This window comes from Lissotriton helveticus, chromosome 7, assembly GCF_964261635.1.
Source record: "Lissotriton helveticus chromosome 7, aLisHel1.1, whole genome shotgun sequence".
NCBI lineage: Eukaryota > Metazoa > Chordata > Amphibia > Caudata > Salamandridae > Lissotriton > Lissotriton helveticus.
The window spans coordinates 1,772,733,986-1,772,756,758 of record NC_136068.1 but is presented as its reverse complement, the minus strand read 5'-3'; the positions used below and the strand labels follow the sequence as shown (position 1 = coordinate 1,772,756,758).

Here is a 22,773-nt window from a genome sequence, read left to right as displayed (position 1 = left end):
AAAAAAAAACGATATAAGAAAAGGTACTATAGTCTAATTTGTTCGGTGGAAATAGATAGGAGGAGGATAGGAAAAAGTGACGATTTGGTACTCCTGTTTGTGTGATGGAGAATGTTACTGTACGTTTTTACGTTTCAAAGCTCTTTCTTCTATAGCCTGCTCTCGTCCTTGTGTAGGATTTTCCATTTTTTGGCATTATTTTGCCACTATTTCGACTAAAATAGACATGCCAGCTTTGAACTTGAAAACGTATCCTCTCACGTTAGGAATTAAGAGAACTTCGGTCCGGCGACTTTATTTCAAAGAGGGAAGCTATTGCTACACTGCAGGATCTCAGGTAAAGCAACCTACTAGAAAATAATGATGTAACAAGGCAAGCAAGTAATTAATCCGTTAGTATTTGGAAAGTATTGCCCTCAGATATTTAATCTATGCTTTCCTCTGTAAAATATTAGTTAACAGTTTTTCATGTTCGGTGACCTTACAATGACAAAACATCAAAACACGTATAAAATCGTGTTACTGGGTATTCTTGTTCCCAAATTGTACTTTATGTATATTTAGACTGCCAGTGTGTATGCTTCTGTGCCATTCAGACACTTTGATTAGCCCTTGTTAATCTTTTGTTTCCTGCAGTGCTCTTTAATAGCGCAAACCTTGCAGAACCATACTTTCTTTTCCATTTTAGGCACTGGTACACTAAGGAGTTTTGTCAGCATCACATGGTTTGTGCCGAAATCAGGATTCCAGCCTGGTTGTCCTGCATGCCTGTCAAGTATCACGCATCGAACGTGACGCTAACGCATTTCAGTGCGGGGTTCCGCATCACCGCACTGAAATGCATTGTCACGCATTTTAAGGCCACCGTCTCACTCTGCTTTATCAGCGCTGAAACTGGCTACGCCGGCTGCCAGTGCTTGTGCCTGTGACATCTGTGCGCCGCTCTGCTGCTTTCTGGCCCGGGCGCTGCCACCAGCACGCTCGTAAACAGTAAATGATGACCGTGTGCATTGTCTGCTTCAATGTATCACACTATTCTGCTCAGTGCTGGCTCCATTGAAATTCCCAGTGCCCGCGGCGCGGCTGTCACTTAGTGAGTTATTACTCACTACCAGGCCTGAGGTCACCTAATCTCCCCCCCCCCCCCCCTTCCCCGCCGATGTGCTCTTGTGGGCGGGCCGCCCACGTCACGTGTAAACGAGCGGTAGTTATGTTTTTGGCGGCAGTTAGCGTTAGGCAGCTAAAGAGTTGCGTGCTGCTTGCTCAGTCACACTGTTAGTAGTTGTGCCCTGATTCGTTCGTGGCTCAGAGTGATCATGCAGCATACTGAGCGAGTCCGCCGGACATCACCCAGCCGACTCTGTGTGCGGCAGCTGGCTTTCGCCACCCGCGAGTCCCTGCATCGGGGCCTGGGGCCAGAGAAGTCGTGGCGGCTGGCCCTTCATACAGTAGTGGCTTGCTCTGAGTGCGTGTCACTCATGAACAGGTATTTATCATTCTTTTAGGATAATATTTTTTAATTCATCATAGCGTCCTGACTGTTATCTACAGTTGAGCCTGCTCAATAAGTGCGCTGGACGGGCTAAAGCCACCTGGGCTGCACATTTATTTACCGTATTTAGGGGCATTAGACTTGAATAATTAATGGCGCAAGGGAGTAAAGGTGAATCTGGAAACTGGCGGACAGCAACGAGTGAAAACATGAAAAGCCTTTTTCTGAGCACCGTCATTGAAACGGCCTGTTGCAGAAGGTTATAAGGCCAAGGAAATCACAAGCAGGCCGGCGCGTCAGGCCCCTATCACCACACTGTAGCTGCAGCCCATGGCCCCCCCACCCAGACTGTCCCGGCCAAAAACACTTTCTGTGTCAGCCTTGCTGCAGTGATTAGAGAAGCACATATATCATGAGATCCGTTTAAATAACATGAAGTTAAAACCAACGTTAGTGGAGCTGAATTCTTCGTGTGCCCAGGAGTTTTCATGCAACTAATACAAATGTAAAGATAGCTCTGGTGAATGATGGAGGGCTGGGGCAAGAACAGCTTTTATTGAGTGACAGTTTTCCCATAAGAATATGAGCCACGCTTATTCTCAAAACTCTATTTTATGAGAATTAGCTGTGAGTTACTGCTTTTTATTTAGTTTGTGCCCTTCCATTTCTAGTTGTTTACAGCAGTTTTAAGATATTCCTAAAGTTTCTTGTTGCTCAAATTGGTGTAATTTCAGATATTTATATGTTTTCCTTGTGGTCATTGCTTGATTTTGCTCCCGAGAAAGTGTCACTCATAGTCATTGAATGTCACTCATATTTACAGTAAAATTATGAAAATGTCACACATAAGCAATCTGAAACCTTGGCAGCTATGTGTCCATATAACAACGTTTGCAACTTTACCCTGTAGGCCACAGCTCTTCCTAACTATCAGTTCACCATTATTTTCCAAATTATTTTATTGAGATTCTGCAGACAATCCTCAAAGCCATTCTATAACTCGAATATGTGAGTTCTCCCAGTGAATCAGGTGCTAAAGTTCCCCTCTACCACAAACTTCAGATTCCCTCTCTTTGCTGCTTTGGGATGCACAATTCCCATCCATAAAAACAAGCATTTGCAATGCAATAGGTCTCACATCTGCGAGAGTTCAATCAATTGGCATAGTAAATGACAATGTTTTTTATTTATGTTTTAAAAATCATCACATAAATTAAAGGCATTGTCGTTTACAATGCCAATAGCTCAAATACGAGACCTATTGCATTACAAATACAATTGCATTGTTGGGCTCCCAAGGGTACTGAATCTTTGGACTTCAGAACTTTCTTTGAGGAAAAAGCAAGTAAGACTGAGAAGGGATAATTTCGGAAAGGGTCTGAGTCAGGGGCGGCTGGTGACATTTGAAAGTGGTGGGCGTAAACTAATTTGCATATTGCACCGCAGCGAGCGAGCCCGAACCACCTTGCATCCATCCATACATCATTCATGCATCCACCCATCCATCCATCCACCCACCCACCCATCCTGCATCCATTCATCATTCATTCATGCATCCACCCATCCATCATGCATCCACCCATCATGCATGCATCCATACATACATCTTTCATGCATCCACCCATCCATCCATCCACCCATCATGCATCCATACATCATTCATTCATGCATCCACCCATCCATCCACCCACCCATCCATCCACCCACCCATCCATCCTGCATCCATCCTGCATCCATCATTCATGCATCCATCCACCCATCATGCATGCATCCATCCATGCACCCATCAACCCACCCATCCATCCACCCAACAATCATTAATGCACCCACCCTGCATCCATCCATCATTCATGTATTTGTATGACCATATAACTTGCACACTGCTTGTCAGTGTTCAATACCAGTCTCGAACCTTGTACTCCAGCACCAATGATACATGATTAATATTAATTGTTTTAAAAACATGTATTTATTCGACACCAATTTCACACCTTAGTCGGAACATCATTTTTATTTGTTTTTTAAAACATCTATTTATTTAACACCAAAGTCATGTATACATTTTTATGGCTCAATAAGAGGCTCGAACCTGGTTTCACAGCACCAAAGTCGGCCGCGCTAACCGCCAGACCACATCCTCTCCCCTTTGGTGTGGCCCTGCAGTTTTGATGGTACATATTCACACCAAAGTCATGTATAAATTTTTACAACTTCACACCAAAATCGGAACATACATAATGAACCCAAAGTCATGTATACATTTCTACAACTTCACACCAAAATCGGAACATACATATTGAGCCCAAAGTCATGTATACATTTCTACAACTTCACACCAAAATGGGAATCCCCGCTTTCTCCCATGCAAGCTAATTTTGTAATGCGCTGATAGTCACTGAAGAGGGCAGCGGCTGATGCTGTTGGGAGGCAGAAGCGAACCCCCTCCCCCTCCCCACACACACACAGTTTGACATATGTACTTAATGTATGTTGCGGTAGCGGATGGCGCTAAGTCACACAGTGATTGGCCTGCACGTGGACCACTGGACCAGCCAATCCTGGCGCTGCATGCAGCGCCAGGATTGGCTAGGGGGGCACCATGACTGCTCGCCCAGTCGCCCTTTAGAACCCCGGGGGCTGCGGCCCGCCTCCTGGTCCTCTCTCTAAGGGGGACTTCAGCAGGGAAACTATCTGCGCATGCTCGGGCTAGTTTCTTCCCAAACATTCACTTGCGCAGTACTGCTGCAGCTGAGTGGACTGTCACTCAAGCTGCAGCAGGCCCAGCCCCCCTTTCCCCCCTCCCCCCGCCCACTCCGGAAAAGTCGGGTGTCTCCCGGATTCCCGGCCGGCGGGTAGCGCGATCATTCTATACTTTTATTTTTATTTCAGTGACGACACGACGGCGCGGTGGGTCCATGGGGCTTAGTGGGGCTACGCACCGTGCCTGGTCTGAGTTCTCATCCCTCACCTTCAAGATAGGCCTATGGCCTCTCTCAATGCGTGAGAGGTGCTGTAATATGAGATGAGATGCTCTAATATGAGATGAGGTTCTAAACCTGAGTTCAATCCACCTGCAAAAAATAAAAATACAGTTACTATAAAAGCAACACATTTAAAACTACACAGCTGGTACAACAACCTCTTTAGCTGTCAATCGTCAGAAACTACAAGTGCAAAAGCACCATCAAGAACGATAACTGAGAGGTAAACAAACTTTTTAATCCCGCACACCCCCAGTGGGGAAAAAAAATCACCTAGGCCTACCTCAATTTTCACAATTATTCTATTAAACTGGCGATGTTTAAATATGTATAGAGTTATTTAAACATTACAGTTTAGTTCTGTTACCGTTTTACAAATGCAATCAAATACATAATTGTCAAACATACCATTCTTTGCAGGCAGGCTTTTTTAATGTGTAAAAGTGTCCACAGTATAATTATTTGAAATGGGGTGGGGGTTTTTGAGTAATATTTAGAGTCCGTTTCTTTTTGACACCTTCTCCCAGCCAGAATATAAATGACAAAAGTGGTTATTGATGTACCATAACAGAGCGGCTTAGTGCCGCTATTTTTTTTCTGCTGATCAGAAAGCACTGTAGTCAGCATAATGCTTCTTTTGGCCAGAGCTTGGCGCCCCACGGGATCACTTGAAGCCCCCCAGTTTGAAACCCCTGTTTTAAAGCATGTATATTCTTGATCCTCCTGTGGCTTGCACCAAGGAGTGGGTCGGCCCCTCAAGCTCTGCCAGGAGCCTCAGGGCTCTTGTGGGAAATCTGAGAGGAAGCACATTGGGAGTGAGCAAGACTTTTGGAGTTTTGGGATTGAGCAGGGGCCTAAGGATCTTTGTGTGAGCAGAGCACAAGTGGAGCTGAGGGTAAACAAGCTGCCAGGAATCTTATGGTGAGCGTAGAGTCTCCAGGTAATAGTGCACAAGACCTACATGGCATAAGGGAGAACATGATATCATGTGGCCTAAGAGTGAGAAGGATTCCAAGGGCACCAACATAAGGAGCCTCAGGGGACCAGAGAGTGAAAATAAGCTTATAAGTCCTGCAGGGGAGTAGGTAGTTAAGGGACCAACTCCGACCGACCCCTGCCCTCACCACGTCTTCAACAAGGCCGACACTGTCATCGCACCCCACCTGCGGGACATCATCAACACCTCCTTCGACACCGCCACCTTCCCGGAGAGCTGGAAGCACGCCGAACTCAGCGCTCTACTAAAGAAACCAACAGCGGACCCCACCGAACTCAAGAACTACCGCCCCATCTCGCTCCTCCCGTTTCCAGCCAAAGTCATCGAGAAGACCGTCAACAAACAGCTGGCCGCCTTCCTCGAGACGAACGGATCCCTCGACCCTTCACAGTCTGGCTTCCGAGCCAACCACAGCACCGAGACCGCCCTCATCGCTGCCACCGATGACATCCGAGCCCTGATGGACAACGGAGAAACAGCGGCCCTCATCCTCCTAGACCTCTCCGCCGCATTCGACACGGTCTGCCACCGCACCCTAGTGCAACGCCTCAGCAACGTCGGAATTCAAGAGAAGGCACTGGAATGGATCGTCTCCTTCCTCGACGGAAGAACACAGAGAGTCTGTCTACCACCGTACAAGTCAGAGGCCACCGAAGTCATCTGCGGCGTCCCTCAAGGATCCTCGCTGAGCCCCACCCTCTTCAACGTCTACATGAGCCCCCTCGCGCCCATCGCACGCCAACACAACCTGAACATCATCTCCTACGCCGACGACACCCAGCTGATCCTCTCACTGACCAACGACCCCGCCGCTTCCAGAGCCAACCTTCACGAAGGGATGAAAGCTGTAGCCGAATGGATGACGACCAGCCGCCTGAAACTGAACTCAGACAAGACGGAAGTCCTCATCCTGGGCTCCTCGCCCTCCGCCTGGGACGACTCCTGGTGGCCCCCCGCCCTGGGCTCCGCACCCACACCGACAGACCACGCACGCAACCTGGGCTTCATCCTGGACTCCTCCCTCTCCATGACCAGGCAAGTCAACGCCGTCTCCTCGTCATGCTTCAACATCCTGCGCATGCTACGAAAGATCTTCCGGTGGATCCCCACCGAGACCAGGAAGACGGTCACCCAGGCCCTCGTCACCAGCCGACTGGACTACGGCAACGCCCTCTACGCCGGAACCACCGCCAAGCTCCAGAAGAGACTCCAGCGGATCCAGAACGCCTCAGCCAGACTCATCCTCGACATCCCCCGACGCAGCCACATCTCCGGACATCTGAGAGACCTGCACTGGCTCCCCGTCAACAAAAGAATCACCTTCCGTCTCCTCACCCACGCACACAAAGCCCTACACGACCAAGGCCCGAGCTACCTCAACAACCGCATCAACTTCTACGCTCCCAAACGCCACCTCCGATCAGCCAGTCACGCCCTCGCCGCCGTACCCCGCATCCGAAGATCGACAACAGGAGGAAGGTCCTTCTCCCACCTGGCCGCCAAGACCTGGAACTCCCTCCCGACCGACCTGCGCCTGACCCAAGACCACCTTTCCTTCAGGAAGAAGCTCAAGACCTGGCTGTTCGAGCAGTAGCAGCACCCCCCCCCCCCCAAGCGCCTTGAGACCCTCCGGGTAAGTAGTGCGCTATATAAATGTCCATGATTGATTGATTGATTGATGATGAGCAGTAGCCATAAGGCCTTAGTGTGAGCAAGTCCTATGGGTCAATAAAGGTGCCCAGAAGTCTCCGGACTCAGGATTTTGAGGGTGTGTTTTTTTCAGTGGAAAATGAGGATTCCTAAGGATGTGCATGAACTTTAGAGTTTGAATATGGGAGTAATATTCAGGTATCTCAGCTATGGACCTAAGGGTGAACAGCAAATTCAGGGTCTTGAGGGCTGAGATTTATACACTTTCAGATTAGCTTCCAGGGAGCTATGGATAAGCTGCAGTGGAATAATGTTCTTTTTAGTGTTCACCAGTGTTAATGATGCCACAGCATTTTAAACAGCTTCATTAAGCATAGGTACTCCTAACCTGAGCTCCCTGATACAAGCAGTGTTTTTCGCAAAGTCTGTGATAGTGGGTCACTATTTTTTGGTCGATCGGCCTACTTTTTGTCCCACTATAGTCCAAACAATGGTTCAAGTACACCACTTGGACTAGAGACAATTTTTAGAGAAACAAGCTAGGGAAAAGACATCCCCAAATAAGAAGGGAGAAAAGTGCTACCCAACTATTAAAACACCCATACCCATGTACAAATTATTTTTCAAAAAATAATTTTGTAATATTATCAAAAAAAGGGTAGCAAAGACATATACAATAACGATGGCGCTCATACAGTTACACAGACAGTGTTACAAATGTGAACAATGACCGGTGTAAACAGACAAGTTGATGCTGAGGAAGAAATACAAAGGCAGGTTTCAAAACAAAACAGAAATACGCAACAAAACAATTTGTTTCCTCATTAATTAGAGCCACTCTTTTGGCGTCAACGGCGTTTCAACCCATGAATAAATGGAGGGTCATCATCCGGACAGAACGTCAAGTGTAGGAGTGTCCACCGTGTTTCAATAAAAACGTCTCAGTCGTCATGAAGAGTGTATCAACATGAAATGTGCATCAAGCACTGGTGCATTCATAAACTCAATGCAAGAGGAATAAAGACACAATCTGCTGGTATGTCAGAACATTTCTCAAGAAAATGAATCAGAACCTATAATTGTAGAGGGTGAAGCCAAAATTGGCTGAAAAAACGCAGTCATCTAATATCCATTCATACTCCTTGGAGCAGACGCCGAGGAAGTAGCATGAGTCGGCATGCTGGTGGGGCGAGGCGGCTTAAACTTGACACATAATTGAGCGCACCGACTGGGATCCCCGGATCCAGCATGACCGCTGGATAGTCTCACTGTGTGCAATTGTAACACACACCATCTCCACATCTGTTTTTGAAGTCCTTTTGTCAGCATGTCTTCCGCTTCATCTCCTTTCCTTTCATTTGCTGTCTTCTTCTGCAGGTAGTTTCTTTTGTCTCGTTGACACCATCAGATCCCTACATACCACGACCACCAACACTCACTGCCCGTATCTGCTCCCCTGCGCACCAGGTGCGTTGCAGCAGTGCAGAGTGCGCACTCTCTGTCCATCACTCCTCCCCTGCACTCCAGGCCCTGGGTTGTCAGTGCACAGTGTGCCCTCACAGTCCATCTCTGCCCCCCTTCACACCAGGTGCGTTTCAGTCAGTGCAGAGTGTGCACTCACTGTCCGTCTCTGCTCCCCTGCACACCTGGTGTGTTGTAGTCAGTGCAGTCTGTGCATTCACTACCCATCTCTGCTCCCCTGCACACCAGGTCCTTTCCAGTCACTGCAGTGTGTGCACTCGCTGTCCATCTGCTTCCCTGCACAAACGGTCTGTTGCGTGCACTCACTGTCCGTCTCTGCTCCTCTGCACAACAAGTCTGTTGAAGTCAGTGCACTGTGTGCACTCACCTGCCTTCTCTGCTCTCTTGCACACCTGGTGTGTTGTAGTCAGTACAGTCTGTGCACTCACTGTCCGTCTCTGCTCTCCTGCACACTAGGTCCGTTGCAGTCGGTGCAGTGCGTGCACTCACTGCCTGTCTCTGCTACCCTGCGCACCAGGTGCGTTGCAGCTGCTGCAGCGTGTGCACTCTCTGTCTATCTCTCCTCCCCTGCACTCTTAAGCCCCTGTTTTCAGTGCCAGTGTGCCCTCCATGTCCTGCTGTGCTCCCCAGCACACCTGGTCTGTTACAGTCAGTGCATTGTGTGTACTCACTGTCCCACAGTCCATCTCTGCTCCCCTTCACTCGGATGCGTTTCAGCCAGTGCAGGGTATGCACTCACTGTCCGTCTCTGCTCCCCTGCACACCAGGCCCTGGGTTGTCAGTACAGACAGTGACCTCACTGTCCGTCTCTGCTCCCTGGTACACCAGGCTCACCAGAAAAGCACTTCAACACCCATTCGAGGTAACAGGTGCTATATGAATGCAAATCTTTCTTCCCCATTCTATCCCTCTGCTATCCTCTCACTCCAAATAACTGACTAATATCCACCACTCAAATTACTTACATATTTCACCTTACTAATTCACCACTAATCCTTTATGGGTTCTCGGAGTAGTGCGCTACTGACCCAAAAAAAAAAGCACTTCCAACATCCCATACCTTTTTTCCTCTTATATCCTTCTGCTATCCTACCAAATTAAATGACTGATTAACCTGTCCACCTCTTAAAAGTTACTTTTATGTTTCACCATACTAATTCAACACTAATCCTCTATGGGTCCCGGAGTAGCGTGCTACTCGCTGAAAACGCGCTCTGATGCCTCGTCAGGGGTAGTAAGCGCTATATAAATGCAATTACAATACATTTACCAGGCCCTAGGTTGTCACTGCAGAGTGTGCACTCACTGTATGTCTCTACTCCCCTGCACACCAGGCCCTGGGTTGTCACTGCAGAGTTTGCACTCACAGTCCCTCTCTGCTCCCTTGCACACCACGCCCTAGGTTGTCAGTGCAGAGTGTACACTTACTGTCCATCTCTGCTCCCCTGCACAGCAGGTGTGTTGCTGTCAGTGCAGAGTGTGCACTCTCTGTCCATCTCTCCTCCCCCGCACTCGAGGCCCTGGGTTGTCAGAGCAGAGTTTGCACTCACTGTCCGTCTCTGCTCCTGAACACACCCAGTCCGGTACAGTAAGTTCAGTGTGTGCACTCACTGTCCCACAGTCCATCTTTGCTCCCCTACACAGCAGGTGCATTGCTGTCAGTGCAGTGTGTGCAGTCACTGTCTGTCTCTGCTCCCCTGCACACAGGCCCAGAGTTGTCAGTACAGTGTGTGTACTCACTGTCCATCTCTGCTCCCCGCACACCAGGTGCGTTGCAGTCAGTGCAGTGTGTGCACTCACTGTACGTCTCTGCTCCCCTGCCCTCCAGGCCCTGGGTTGTCAAAGCAGTGTGTGCTCTCACTGCTTGTCTCTGTTCCTCTGAACATCAGGTGTGGTTGATGTCAGTGCATTGTGTGCATTCACTGTACATCTCTGCTCCCCTGCAGACCTGGCCCTTGGTTGTCAGTGCAGAGTGTACACTTACTGTCCATCTCTGCTCCCCTGCACTGCAGATGTGTTGCTGTCAGTGCAGTGTGTGCACTCTCTGTCCATCTCTCCTCCCCCGCACTCGAGGCCCTAGGTTGTCAGTGCAGAGTGTGCACTCGTCTGTTTCTGCTCCTGAAAACACCCAGTCTGGTGCAGTAAGTTCAGTGTGTGCACTCACTGTCCCACAGTCCATCTTTGCTCCCCTGCACAGCAGGTGCATTGCTGTCAGTGCAGTGTGTGCAGTCACTGTCTGTCTCTGCTCCCCTGCACACAGGCCCAGAGTTGTCAGTACAGTGTGTGTACTCACTGTCCATCTCTGCTCCCCTGCACACCAGGCCCTAGGTTGTCAGTACATACTGTGAACTCACTGTCTGTCTCCGCTCTCCGGTACACCAGGCCTTGGGTTGTCAGTGCAGAGTGTGCACTCGCTGTCCATCTCTGCTCCCCGGCACACCAGGTGCATTGCAGTCAGTGGAGTGTGTACACTCACTGTACGTCTCTGCTCCCCTGCACTCCAGGCCTTGGGTTGTCAGTGCCTGGTTGTCAGTGCAGAGTGTGCACTCGCTGTCCATCTCTGCTCCCCGGCACACCAGGTGCGTTGCAGTCAGTGGAGTGTGTACACTCACTGTACGTCTCTGCTACCCTGCACTCCAGGCCTTGGGTTGTCAGTGCCTGGTTGTCAGTGCAGAGTGTGCACTCGCTGTCCATCTCTGCTCCCCGGCACACCAGGTGCGTTGCAGTCAGTGGAGTGTGTACACTCACTGTACGTCTCTGCTACCCTGCACTCCAGGCCTTGGGTTGTCAGTGCAGTGTGTGCTCTCACTGTCCGTCTCTGCTCCCCTGCAACCAGGCCCTAGGTTGTCAGTACATACTGTGAACTCACTGTCTGTCTCCGCTCTCCGGTACACCAGGCCTTGGGTTGTCAGTGCAGAGTGTGCACTCGCTGTCCATCTCTGCTCCCCGCACACCAGGTGCGTTGCAGTCAGTGCACTGTGTGCACTCACTGTACGTCTCTGCTCCCCTGCACTCCAGGCCCTGGGTTGTCAGTGCAGTGTGTGCTCTCACTGCCTATCTCTGCTCCTCTGAACACCAGGTGCGTTGATGTCAGTGCAATGTGTGCACTCACTGTCCGTCTCTGCTCCCCTGCACACCAGGTCCTTTCCAGTCACTGCAGTGTGTGCACTCTCTGTCCATCTCTCCTCCCCTGCACTCGAGGCCCTGGGTTGTCAGTGCAGAGTGTGCACTCACGGTCTGTATCTCTGCTCCTGAACACACCCAGTCTGTTGCAGTAAGTTCAGTGTGTGCACTCACTGTCCCCCAGTCCATCTCTGCTCCCCTGCAGAGCAGGTGCGTTGCCGTCAGTGCAGTGTGTGCAGTCACTGTCCGGCTCTGCTCCCCTGCACACCAGGCCCTGGGTTGTCAGTGCAGAGTGTACACTCACTGTCCGTCTCTGCTCCCCAGGCCCTGGGTTGTCAGTGCAGAGTGTACACTCACTGTACATCTCTGCTCCCCTGCACTCCAGGCCCTGGGTTGTCGGTGCAGAGTGTGCACTCACTGTCCCTCTCTGCTCCCCTGCACACCAGGCCCTGGGTTGTCGATGCAGAGTGTGCACTCACTGTCCCACAGTCCATCTCTGCTCCGTTGCAGAGCAGGTGCGTTGATGTCAGTGCAGTGTGTGCAGTCACTGTCTGGCTCTGCTCCCCTGCATACCAGGCCCTGGGTTGTCAGTGCAGAGTGTGCACTCACCGTCCCACTCTGCTCCCCTGCACACCAGGCCCTGGGTTGTCAGTGCAGAGTGTGCACTCACTGTCCATCTCTGCTCCCCTCGAGAACCTGGGTTGTCGGTGCAGAGTGTGCACTCACTGTCCCTCTCTGCTCCCCTGCACACCAGGCCCTGGGTTGTCAGTGCAGTTTGTGCAGTCACTGTCCCTCTCTGCTCCCCTGCACACCAGGCCCTGGGTTGTCGATGCAGAGTGTGCACTCCCTGTCCTTCTCTCTGCTCCTGAACACACCCAGTCTGTTGCAGTAAGTTCAGTGTGTACACTCACTGTCCCACAGTCCATCTCTGCTCCTCTGCACAGCAGGTGCATTGCTGCCAGTGCAGTGTGTGCAGTCACTGTCCGTCGCTGCTCCCCTGCACACCAGGCCCTGGTTTGTCAGTGCAGAGTGTGCACTCACTGTCCCTCTCTGCTCCCCTGCACACAAGGCCCCGGGTTGTCAATGCAGAGTGCACTCACTGTCTGGCTCTGCTCCCCAGGCCCTGGGTTGTCAGTGCAGAGTGTGCACTCACTGTCAGGCTCTGTTCCCCAGGCCGCGGGTTGTCAGTGCAGAGTGTGCACTCACTGTCCATCTCTGCTCCCCAGGCCCTGGGTTGTCAGTGCAGAGTGTGCACTCACAGTCCCTCTCTGCTCCCCTGCACACCAGGCCCTGGGTTGTCAGTGCAGAGTGCACTCACTATCCGGCTCTGCTCCCCAGGCCCTGGGTTGTCAGTGCAGAGTGTGCACTCACTGTCCGGCTCTGCTCACCAGGCCCTGGGTTGTCAGTGCAGAGTGTGCACTCACTGTCCGGCTATGCTCCCCAGGCCCTGGGTTGGCAGTGCAGAGTGTGCACTCACTGTCCGGCTCTGCTCCCCAGGCCCTGGGTTGGCAGTGCAGAGTGTGCACTCACTGTCCCTCTCTGCGCCCCTGCACACCAGGCCCTGGGTTGTCAGTGCTGAGTGTGCACTCCCTGTCCGTCTCTGCTCCCTAGGCCCTGGGTTGTCAGAGCAGAGTTTGCACTCACTGTCCGTCTCTCTGCTCCTGAACACACCCAGTCTGTTGCAGTAAGTTCAGTGTGTGCACTCACTGTCCCACAGTCCATCTCTGCTCCCCTGCACAGCAGGTGCGTTACTGTCAGTGCAGTTTGTGCAGTCACTGTCCGTCTCTGCTCCCCTGCACACCAGGCCCTGGGTTGTCAGTGCAGAGTGTGCACTCACTGTCCGTCTCGCTGCTCCTGAACACACCCAGTCTGTTGCAGTAAGTTCAGTGTGTGCACTCACTGTCCCACAGTCCATCTCTGCTCCCCTGCACAGCAGGTGCGTTGCTGTCAGTGCAGTGTGTCCAGTCACTGTCCGTCTCTGCTCCACTGCACACCAGGCCCTGGGTTGTCAGTGCAGAGTGTACACTCACTGTCCGCCTCTGCTCCCCAGGCCCTGGGTTGTCAGTGCAGAGTGTGCACTCACTGTCCCTCTGTGCTCCCCTGCACTCAAGGCCCTGGGTTGTCAGTGCAGTGTGTGCACTCACTGTCCGTCTCTGCTCCCCTGCACTCGAGGCCCTGGGTTGTCAGTGCAGTGTGTGCACTCACTGTCCGTCTCGGCTCCCCAGGCCCTGGGTTGTCAGTGCAGAGTGTGCACTCACTGTCCCTCTCTGCTCCCCTGCACTCGAGGCCCTGGGTTGTCAGTGCAGAGTGTACACTCACTGTCCGTCTCTGCTCCCCAGGCCCTGGGTTGTCAGTGCAGTGTGTGCACTCACTGTCCCTCTCTGCTCCCCTGCACTCGAGGCCCTGGGTTGTCAGTGCAGAGTGTGTACTCACTGTCCATCTCTGCTCCCCAGGCCCTGAGTTGTCGGTGCAGAGTGTACACTCACTGTCCGTCTCTGCTTCCCAGGCTGTCAGTGCAGAGTGTGCACTCACTGTCCCTCTCTGCTCCCCTGCACACCAGGCCCTGGTTTGTCGGTGCAAAGTGTACACTCACTGTCCGTCTCTGCTGCCCAGGCCCTGGTTTGTCGGTGCAGAGTGTTCATTCACTGTCCGTCTCCGCTCCCCAGGCCCTCGGTTGTCGGTGCAGAGTGTACACTCACTGTCTGTCTCTGCTCCCCAGGCCCTGTGTTGTCGGTGCAGAGTGTACACTCACTGTCCGTCTCTGCTCCCCAGGACTAGGGTTGTCGGTGCAGAGTGTGCACTCACAGTCCCTCTCTGCTCCCCTGCACACCAGGCCCTTGGTTGTCAGTGCAGAGTGTGCACTCACTGTCCCTCTCTGCTCCCCTGCACTCGAGGCCCTAGGCTGTCCGTGCAGGGTGTTCACTCACTGTCCGTCTCTGCTCCCCAGGCCCTGGGTTTTCGGTGCAGAGTGTGCACTCACTGTCCGTCTTTGATCCCCAGGCCCTGGGTTGTCGGTGCAGAGTGTGCACTCACTGTCCGTCTCTGCTCCCCTGCACAGCTGTGCATTCACTGTCCGTCTCTGCCTCCCAGACCCTGGGTTGTCCGTGCAGAGTGTGCACTCACTGTCCATCTCTGCTCCCCTGCACACCAGGCCCTGGGTTGTCCGTGCAGAGTGTACACTCACTGTCCGTCTCTGCTCCCCAGACCCTGGGTTGTCAATGCAGAGTGTGCACTCACTGTCCATCTCTGCTCCCCTGCACTCGAGGCCCTGGGTTGTCGGTGCAGAGTGTACACTCACTGTCCGTCTCTGCTCCCCAGACCCTGGGTTGTCAGTGCAGAGTGTGCACTCACTGTCTATCTCTGCTCCCCTGCACACCAGGCCCTGGGTTGTCGGTGCAGAGTGTACACTCACTGTCCGTCTCTGCTCCCCAGACCCTGGGTTGTCCGTGCAGAGTGCGCACTCCCTCTCCGTCTCTGCTCCCCAGACCCTGGGTTGTCCGTGCAAAGTGTGCACTCACTGTCCGTCTCTGCTCCCCAGACCCTGGGTTGTCCGTGCAGAGTGCGCACTCCCTGTCCGTCTCTGCTCCCCAGACCCTGGGTTGTCGGTGCAAAGTGTGCACTCACTGTCCCTCTCTGCTCCCCTGCACAGCAGGCTCTGGGTTGTCAGTGCAGAGTGTACAGTCACTGTCCCTCTCTGCTCCTCTGCACTCGAGGCCCTGGGTTGTCAGTGCAGAGTGTACACTCACTGTCCGCCTATGCTCCCCAGGCCCTGGGTTGTCGGTGCAGAGTGTACACTCACTGTCCGTCTCTGCTCCCCAGGCCCTGGGTTGTCGGTGCAGAGTGTACACTCACTGTCCGTCTCTCCTCCCCAGGCCTAGGGTTGTCGGTGCAGAGTGTGCACTCACAGTCCCTCTCTGCTCCCCTGCACACCAGGCCCTGGGTTGTCAGAGCAGAGTGTGCACTCACTGTCCATCTCTGCTCCCCTGCACTCGAGGCCCTGGGCTGTCAGTGCAGGGTGTTCATTCACTGTCCGTCTCTGCTCCCCAGGCCCTGGGTTGTTGGTGCAGAGTGTGCACTCACTGTCCGTCTCTGCTCCCCAGGCCCTGGGTTGTCAGTGCAGAGTGTGCACTCACTGTCCCTCTCTGCTCCCCTGCACTCGAGGCCCTGGGTTGTCAGTGCAGAGTGTACACTCACTGTCCGTCTCTGCTCCCCAGGCCCTGGGTTGTCAGTGCAGTGTGTGTACTCACTGTCCATCTCTGCTCCCCAGGCCCTGAGTTGTCGGTGCAGAGTGTGCACTCACTGTCCGGCTCTGCTCCCCAGGCCCTGGGTTGTCAGTGCAGAGTGTGTACTCACTGTCCATCTCTGCTCCCCAGGCCCTGAGTTGTCGGTGCAGAGTGTACACTCACTGTCCGTCTCTGCTTCCCAGGCTGTCAGTGCAGAGTGTGCACTCACTGTCCCTCTCTGCTCCCCTGCACACCTGGCCCTTGGTTGTCCGTGCAGAGTGTGCATTCACTGTCCATCTCTGCTCCCCAGGCCCTGGGTTGTCAGTGCAGAGTGTGCACTCACTGTCCATCTCTGCTCCCCTGCACACCAGGCCCTGGTTTGTCGGTGCAGAGTGTACACTCACTGTCCGTCTCTGCTGCCCAGGCCCTGGGTTGTCGGTGCAGAGTGTGCACTCACTGTCCCTCCCTGCTCCCCTGCACACCAGGCCCTGGGTTGTCAGTGCAGAGTTTGCACTCACTGTCCGCCTATGCTCCCCAGGCCCTGGGATGTCGGTGCAGAGTGTTCATTCACTGTCCGTCTCCGCTCCCCAGGCCCTCGGTTGTCGGTGCAGAGTGTACACTTACTCTCTGTCTCTGCTCCCCAGGCCCTGTGTTGTCGGTGCAGAGTGTACAGTCACTGTCCCTCTCTGCTCCCCTGCACTCGAGGCCCTGGGTTGTCCGTGCAGATTGTACACTCACTGTCCGCCTATGCTCCCCAGGCCCTGGGTTGTCAGTGCAGAGTGTGCACTCACTGTCCCTCTCTGCTCCCCCGCACTCGAGGCCCTGGGTTGTCAGTGCAGTGTGTGCACTCACTGTCCATCTCTGCTCCCCAGGCCCTGGGTTGTCGGTGCAGAGTGTACACTCACTGCCCGTCTCTGCTCCCCAGGACCTGGGTTGTCGGTGCAGAGTGTACACTCACTGTCCGTCTCTGCTCCCCAGGCCTAGGGTTGTCGGTGCAGAGTGTGCACTCACAGTCCCTCTCTGCTCCCCTGCACACCAGGCCCTGGGTTGTCAGTGCAGTGTGTGCACTCTCTGTCCATCTCTCCTCCCCTGCACTCGAGGCCCTGGGTTGTCGGTGCAGAGTGTGCACTCACTGTCCGTCTCTGCTCCCCAGGCCCTGGGTTGTCGGTGCAGAGTGTGCACTCACTGTCCGTCTCTGCTCCCCTGCACAGCTGTGCATTCACTGTCCGTCTCTGCCTCCCAGGCCCTGGGTTGTCCGTGCAGAGTGTGCACTCACTGTCCATCTCTGCTCCCCTGCACACCAGGCCCTGGGTTGTCCGTGCAGAGTGTACACTCACTGTCCGTCTCTGCTCCCCAGACCCTGGGTTGTCAGTGCAGAGTGTGCACTCACTGTCCATCTCTGCTCCCCTGCACACCAGGCCCTGGGTTGTCGGTGCAGAGTGTACACTCAATGTCCGTCTCTGCTCCCCAGACCCTGCGTTGTCCGTGCAGAGTGTACACTCACTGTCCGTCTCTGCTCCCCAGACCCTGCGTTGTCCGTGCAGAGTGTGCACTCACTGTCCGTCTCTGCTCCCCAGACCCTGGGTTGTCCGTGCAGAGTGCGCACTCCCTGTCCGTCTCTGCTCCCCAGACCCTGGGTTATCGGTGCAGAGTGTGCACTCACTGTCCCTCTCTGCTCCCCTGCACAGCAGGCTCTGGGTTGTCAGTGCAGAGTGTACAGTCACTGTCCCTCTCTGCTCCCCTGCACTCGAGGCCCTGGGTTGTCAGTGCAGAGTGTACACTCACTGTCCGCCTATGCTCCCCAGGCCCTGGGTTGTCAGTGCAGAGTGTGCACTCACTGTCCCTCTCTGCTTCCCCGCACTCGAGGCCCTGGGTTGTCAGTGCAGTGTGTGCACTCACTGTCCCTCTCTGCTCCCCAGGCTCTGGGTTGTCGGTGCAGAGTGTACACTCAGTGTCCGTCTCTGCTCCCCAGGCCCTGGGTTGTCGGTGCAGAGTGTACACTCACTGTCTGTCTCTGCTCCCCAGGCCTAGGGTTGTCGGTGCAGAGTGTGCACTCACAGTCCCTCTCTGCTCCCCTGCACACCAGGCCCTGGGTTGTCAGTGCAGAGTGTGCACTCACTGTCCATCTCTGCTCCCCTGCACTCGAGGCCCTGGGCTGTCAGTGCAAGGTGTTCATTCACTGTCCGTCTCTGCTCCCCAGGCCCTGGGTTGTTGGTGCAGAGTGTGCACTCACTGTCGGTCTCTGCTCCCCAGGCCCTGGGTTGTGGGTGCAGAGTGTACACTCACTGTCCGTCTCTGCTCCCCTGCACAGCTGTGCATTCACTGTCCGTCTCTGCCTCCCAGGCCCTGGGTTGTCGGTGCAGAGTGTGCACTCACTGTCCATCTGTGCTCCCCTGCACACCAGGCCCTGGGTTGTCGGTGCAGAGTGTGCACTCACTGTCCGTCTCTGCTCCCCAGACCCTGGGTTGTCGGTGCAGAGTGTGCACTCACTGTCCCTCTCTGCTCCCCTGCACAGCAGGCTCTGGGTTGTCCGTGCAGAGTGTGCACTCACTGTCCTTCTCTGCTCCCCTGCACAGCAGGCTCTGGGTTGTCAGTGCAGAGTGTACAGTCACTGTCCCTCTCTGCTCCCCTGCCTTCGAGGCCCTGGGTTGTCAGTGCAGAGTGTGCACTCACTGTCCCTCGCTGCTCCCCTGCACTCGAGGCCCTGGGTTGTCAGTGCAGAGTGTACACTCACTGTCCGTCTCTGCTCCCCAGGCCCTGGGTTGTCGGTGCAGAGTGTACACTCACTGTCCGTCTCTGCTCCCCAGGCCCTGGGTTGTCGGTGCAGAGTGTACACTCACTGTCCGTCTCTGCTCCCCAGGCCTAGGGTTGTCGGTGCAGAGTGTGCACTCACAGTCCCTCTCTGCTCCCCTGCACACCAGGCCCTGGGTTGTCAGTGCAGAGTGTGCACTCACTGTCCATCTCTGCTCCCCTGCACTCGAGGCCCTGGGCTGTCAGTGCAGGGTGTTCATTCACTGTCCGTCTCTGCTCCCCAGGCCCTGGGTTGTTGGTGCAGAGTGTGCACTCACTGTCCGTCTCTGCTCCCCAGGCCCTGGGTTGTTGGTGCAGAGTGTGCACTCACTGTCCATCTCTGCTCCCCTGCACAGCTGTGCATTCACTGTCCGTCTCTGCCTCCCAGGCCCTGGGTTGTCCGTGCAGAGTGTGCACTCACAGTCCCTCTCTGCTCCCCTGCACACCAGGCCCTGGGTTGTCAGTGCAGAGTGTGCACTCACTGTCCATCTCTGCTCCCCTGCACTCGAGGCCCTGGGCTGTCAGTGCAAGGTGTTCATTCACTGTCCGTCTCTGCTCCCCAGGCCCTGGGTTGTTGGTGCAGAGTGTGCACTCACTGTCCGTCTCTGCTCCCCAGGCCCTGGGTTGTCGGTGCAGAGTGTACACTCACTGTCCGTCTCTGCTCCCCAGACCCTGGGTTGTCAGTGCAGAGTGTGCACTCACTGTCCATCTCTGCTCCCCTGCACACCAGGCCCTGGGTTGTCCGTGCAGAGTGTACACTCACTGTCCGTCTCTGCTCCCCAGACCCTGGGTTGTCAGTGCAGAGTGTGCACTCACTGTCCATCTCTGCTCCCCAGGCCCTGGGTTGTCGGTGCAGAGTGTACACTCACTGTCCGTCTCTGCTCCCCAGACCCTGGGTTGTCCGTGCAGAGTGTACACTCACTGTCCGTCTCTGCTCCCCAGACCCTGGGTTGTCAGTGCAGAGTGTGCACTCACTGTCCATCTCTGCTCCCCTGCACACCAGGCCCTGGGTTGTCCGTGCAGAGTGTACACTCACTGTCCGTCTCTGCTCCCCAGACCCTGGGTTGTCAGTGCAGAGTGTGCACTCACTGTCCATCTCTGCTCCCCAGGCCCTGGGTTGTCGGTGCAGAGTGTACACTCACTGTCCGTCTCTGCTCCCCAGACCCTGGGTTGTCCGTGCAGAGTGTGCACTCACTGTCCCTCTCTGCTCCCCTGCACAGCAGGCTCTGGGTTGTCCGTGCAGAGTGTGCACTCACTGTCCTTCTCTGCTCCCCTGCACAGCAGGCTCTGGGTTGTCAGTGCAGAGTGTACACTCACTGTCCCTCTCTGCTCCCCTGCCTTCGAGGCCCTGGGTTGTCAGTGCAGAGTGTGCACTCACTGTCCCTCGCTGCTCCCCTGCACTCGAGGCCCTGGGTTGTCAGTGCAGAGTGTACACTCACTGTCCGTCTCTGCTCCCCAGGCCCTGGGTTGTCGGTGCAGAGTGTACACTCACTGTCCGTCTCTGCTCCCCAGGCCCTGGGTTGTCGGTGCAGAGTGTACACTCACTGTCCGTCTCTGCTCCCCAGGCCTAGGGTTGTCGGTGCAGAGTGTGCACTCACAGTCCCTCTCTGCTCCCCTGCACACCAGGCCCTGGGTTGTCAGTGCAGAGTGTGCACTCACTGTCCATCTCTGCTCCCCTGCACTCGAGGCCCTGGGCTGTCAGTGCAGGGTGTTCATTCACTGTCCGTCTCTGCTCCCCAGGCCCTGGGTTGTTGGTGCAGAGTGTGCACTCACTGTCCGTCTCTGCTCCCCAGGCCCTGGGTTGTCGGTGCAGAGTGTGCACTCACTGTCCGTCTCTGCTCCCCTGCACAGCTGTGCATTCACTGTCCGTCTCTGCCTCCCAGGCCCTGGGTTGTCCGTGCAGAGTGTGCACTCACTGTCCATCTCTGCTCCCCTGCACACCAGGCCCTGGGTTGTCCGTGCAGAGTGTACACTCACTGTCCTTCTCTGCTCCCCAGACCCTGAGTTGTCAGTGCAGAGTGTGCACTCACTGTCCATCTCTGCTCCCCTGCACACCAGGCCCTGGGTTGTCGGTGCAGAGTGTACACTCACTGTCCGTCTCTGCTCCCCAGACCCTGGGTTGTCCGTGCAGAGTGTGCACTCACTGTCCGTCTCTGCTCCCCAGACCCTGGGTTGTCCGTGCAGAGTGTGCACTCACTGTCCTTCTCTGCTCCCCTGCACAGCAGGCCCTGGGTTGTCCGTGCAGAGTGTGCACTCACTGTCCATCTCTGCTCCCCTGCACACCAGGCCCTGGGTTGTCCGTGCAGAGTGTACACTCACTGTCCGTCTCTGCTCCCCAGACCCTGGGTTGTCAGTGCAGAGTGTGCACTCACTGTCCCTCTCTGCTCCCCTGCACTCGAGGCCCTGGGTTGTCGGAGCAGAGTGTGCACTCACTGTACGGCTCTGCTCCCCAGGCCCTGGGTTGTCAGTGCAGAGTGTGCACTCACCGTCCCTCTCTACTCCCCAGGCCCTGGGTTGTCTGTGCAGAGTGTGCACTCACTGTCCGTCTCTGCTCCCCAGGCCTTGGGGTGTCAGTGCAGAGTGTGCACTCACTGTCCGTCTCTGCTCCCCAGGCCCTGGGTTGTCAGTGCAGAGTGTGCACTCACTGTCCGGCTCTGCTCCCCAGGCCCTGGGTTGTCGGTGCAGAGTGTGCACTCACTGTCCGTCTCTGCTCCCCAGACCCTGGGTTGCCTGTGCAGAGTGTGCACTCACTGTCCGGCTCTGCTCCCCAGGCCCTGGGTTGTCAGTGCAGAGTGTGCACTCACTGTCCCTCTCTGCTCCCCAGGCCCTGGGTTGTCAGTGCAGAGTGTGCACTCACTGTCCGTCTCTGCTCCCCAGGCCCTGGGTTGTCAGTGCAGAGTGTGCACTCACTGTCCGGCTCTGCTCCCCAGGCCCTGGGTTGTCGGTGCAGAGTGTGCACTCACTGTCCGTCTCTGCTCCCCAGACCCTGGGTTGCCTGTGCAGAGTATGCACTCACTGTCCGGCTCTGCTCCCCAGGCCCTGGGTTGCCTGTGCAGAGTGTGCACTCACTCCCCTGCACCCCAGCTCCGTGGTCGCCGTGCAGACAGGGCTTTAAGTGGGCCGGGTCTGTCCGGGTCTGAGCACCGGCAGTTATTTTTATGGGGCCTCGAAACGGGTCTCTATCGGGCTCTGTTTTCGAGCCTCGAAGAGGTAGTCCGTTTCCTTTTTTTTGTTTGTTTCTTGGACTTCAGTGAAAGCATTTACATCGATGTGCACAGCTCAATGCTGGCATCCTCGGGGAGCGGAATATAAAACAGATCCCATTTCTCTGCCATATCTGTTTGTGGTTTCCGAGAGGATCAAACCCGAGTGGTCCTTCTCAAATAATGCACGGCCGTCAAAAGGGTAACTAAACTGCCGGATTTCTGCCTACATGACAAGCCTTCTGCTTCGGAAAAATCAGAGGGAATGCTAAAACAATACGGCAGGAACATTTCGTGACGGGAATGGCGGAAATGGAGGAGGATTGCACTACCAACAGTGACCCGTGCCGGGTCACGTGACCCTAGGGCTCGTGGCCTTGTATTCAGGGTGACGATAGGTCACAGGCAGTGTCTTCGGGTGAAGACCGCACTGCTTTCAGCATAACGCAGCGAGCAAACCAGAAGAGAATATCTATAGGGCCCACACGTTTACGCCTTGCTCATGACTGCATGAGCACTTTTTCGCGTGTTTGACTGTGAAATCTACCCCCACGAGAGCAGCAAGACCAGGTTATTTAAACAACAGTTGTGACTGCCAGCCAAATCAATTAATCAAACGTGGAAAGATAAATGGCTTGAGTCACTGTGCAGAGATTTGACCATGTGACCTGGAGGTTAACTCCAGATCTCTCCACAGTACACTCACCCAGTCTACATTTTACGTATTATGTGCTGGTGTGATGTTGCTGCTTGCGTGATATGCCCTTTTGCTTTAGTGCCAGAGAATCAACATGCCAAATGGTGGAGCGGTCCTGCAAAAGAGCACTTAGGT

The 22,773-nt window shown here is 54.6% G+C and overlaps 1 protein-coding gene across 1 annotated transcript in view; it reads left to right on the top strand.

Moving 5' to 3' along the window:
* Positions 1 to 229: 229 nt before the first annotated feature.
* The window catches only part of LOC144770758 (interferon-inducible GTPase 5-like), a 101,547-nt gene continuing 79,003 nt past the window's right edge, over positions 230 to 22,773 (top strand). Inside the window, exon 1 of the mRNA XM_078655504.1 lies at positions 230 to 337. The gene's annotated coding sequence lies outside the window, so the exon portion shown is untranslated. The remainder of the gene's footprint in view (positions 338 to 22,773) is intronic.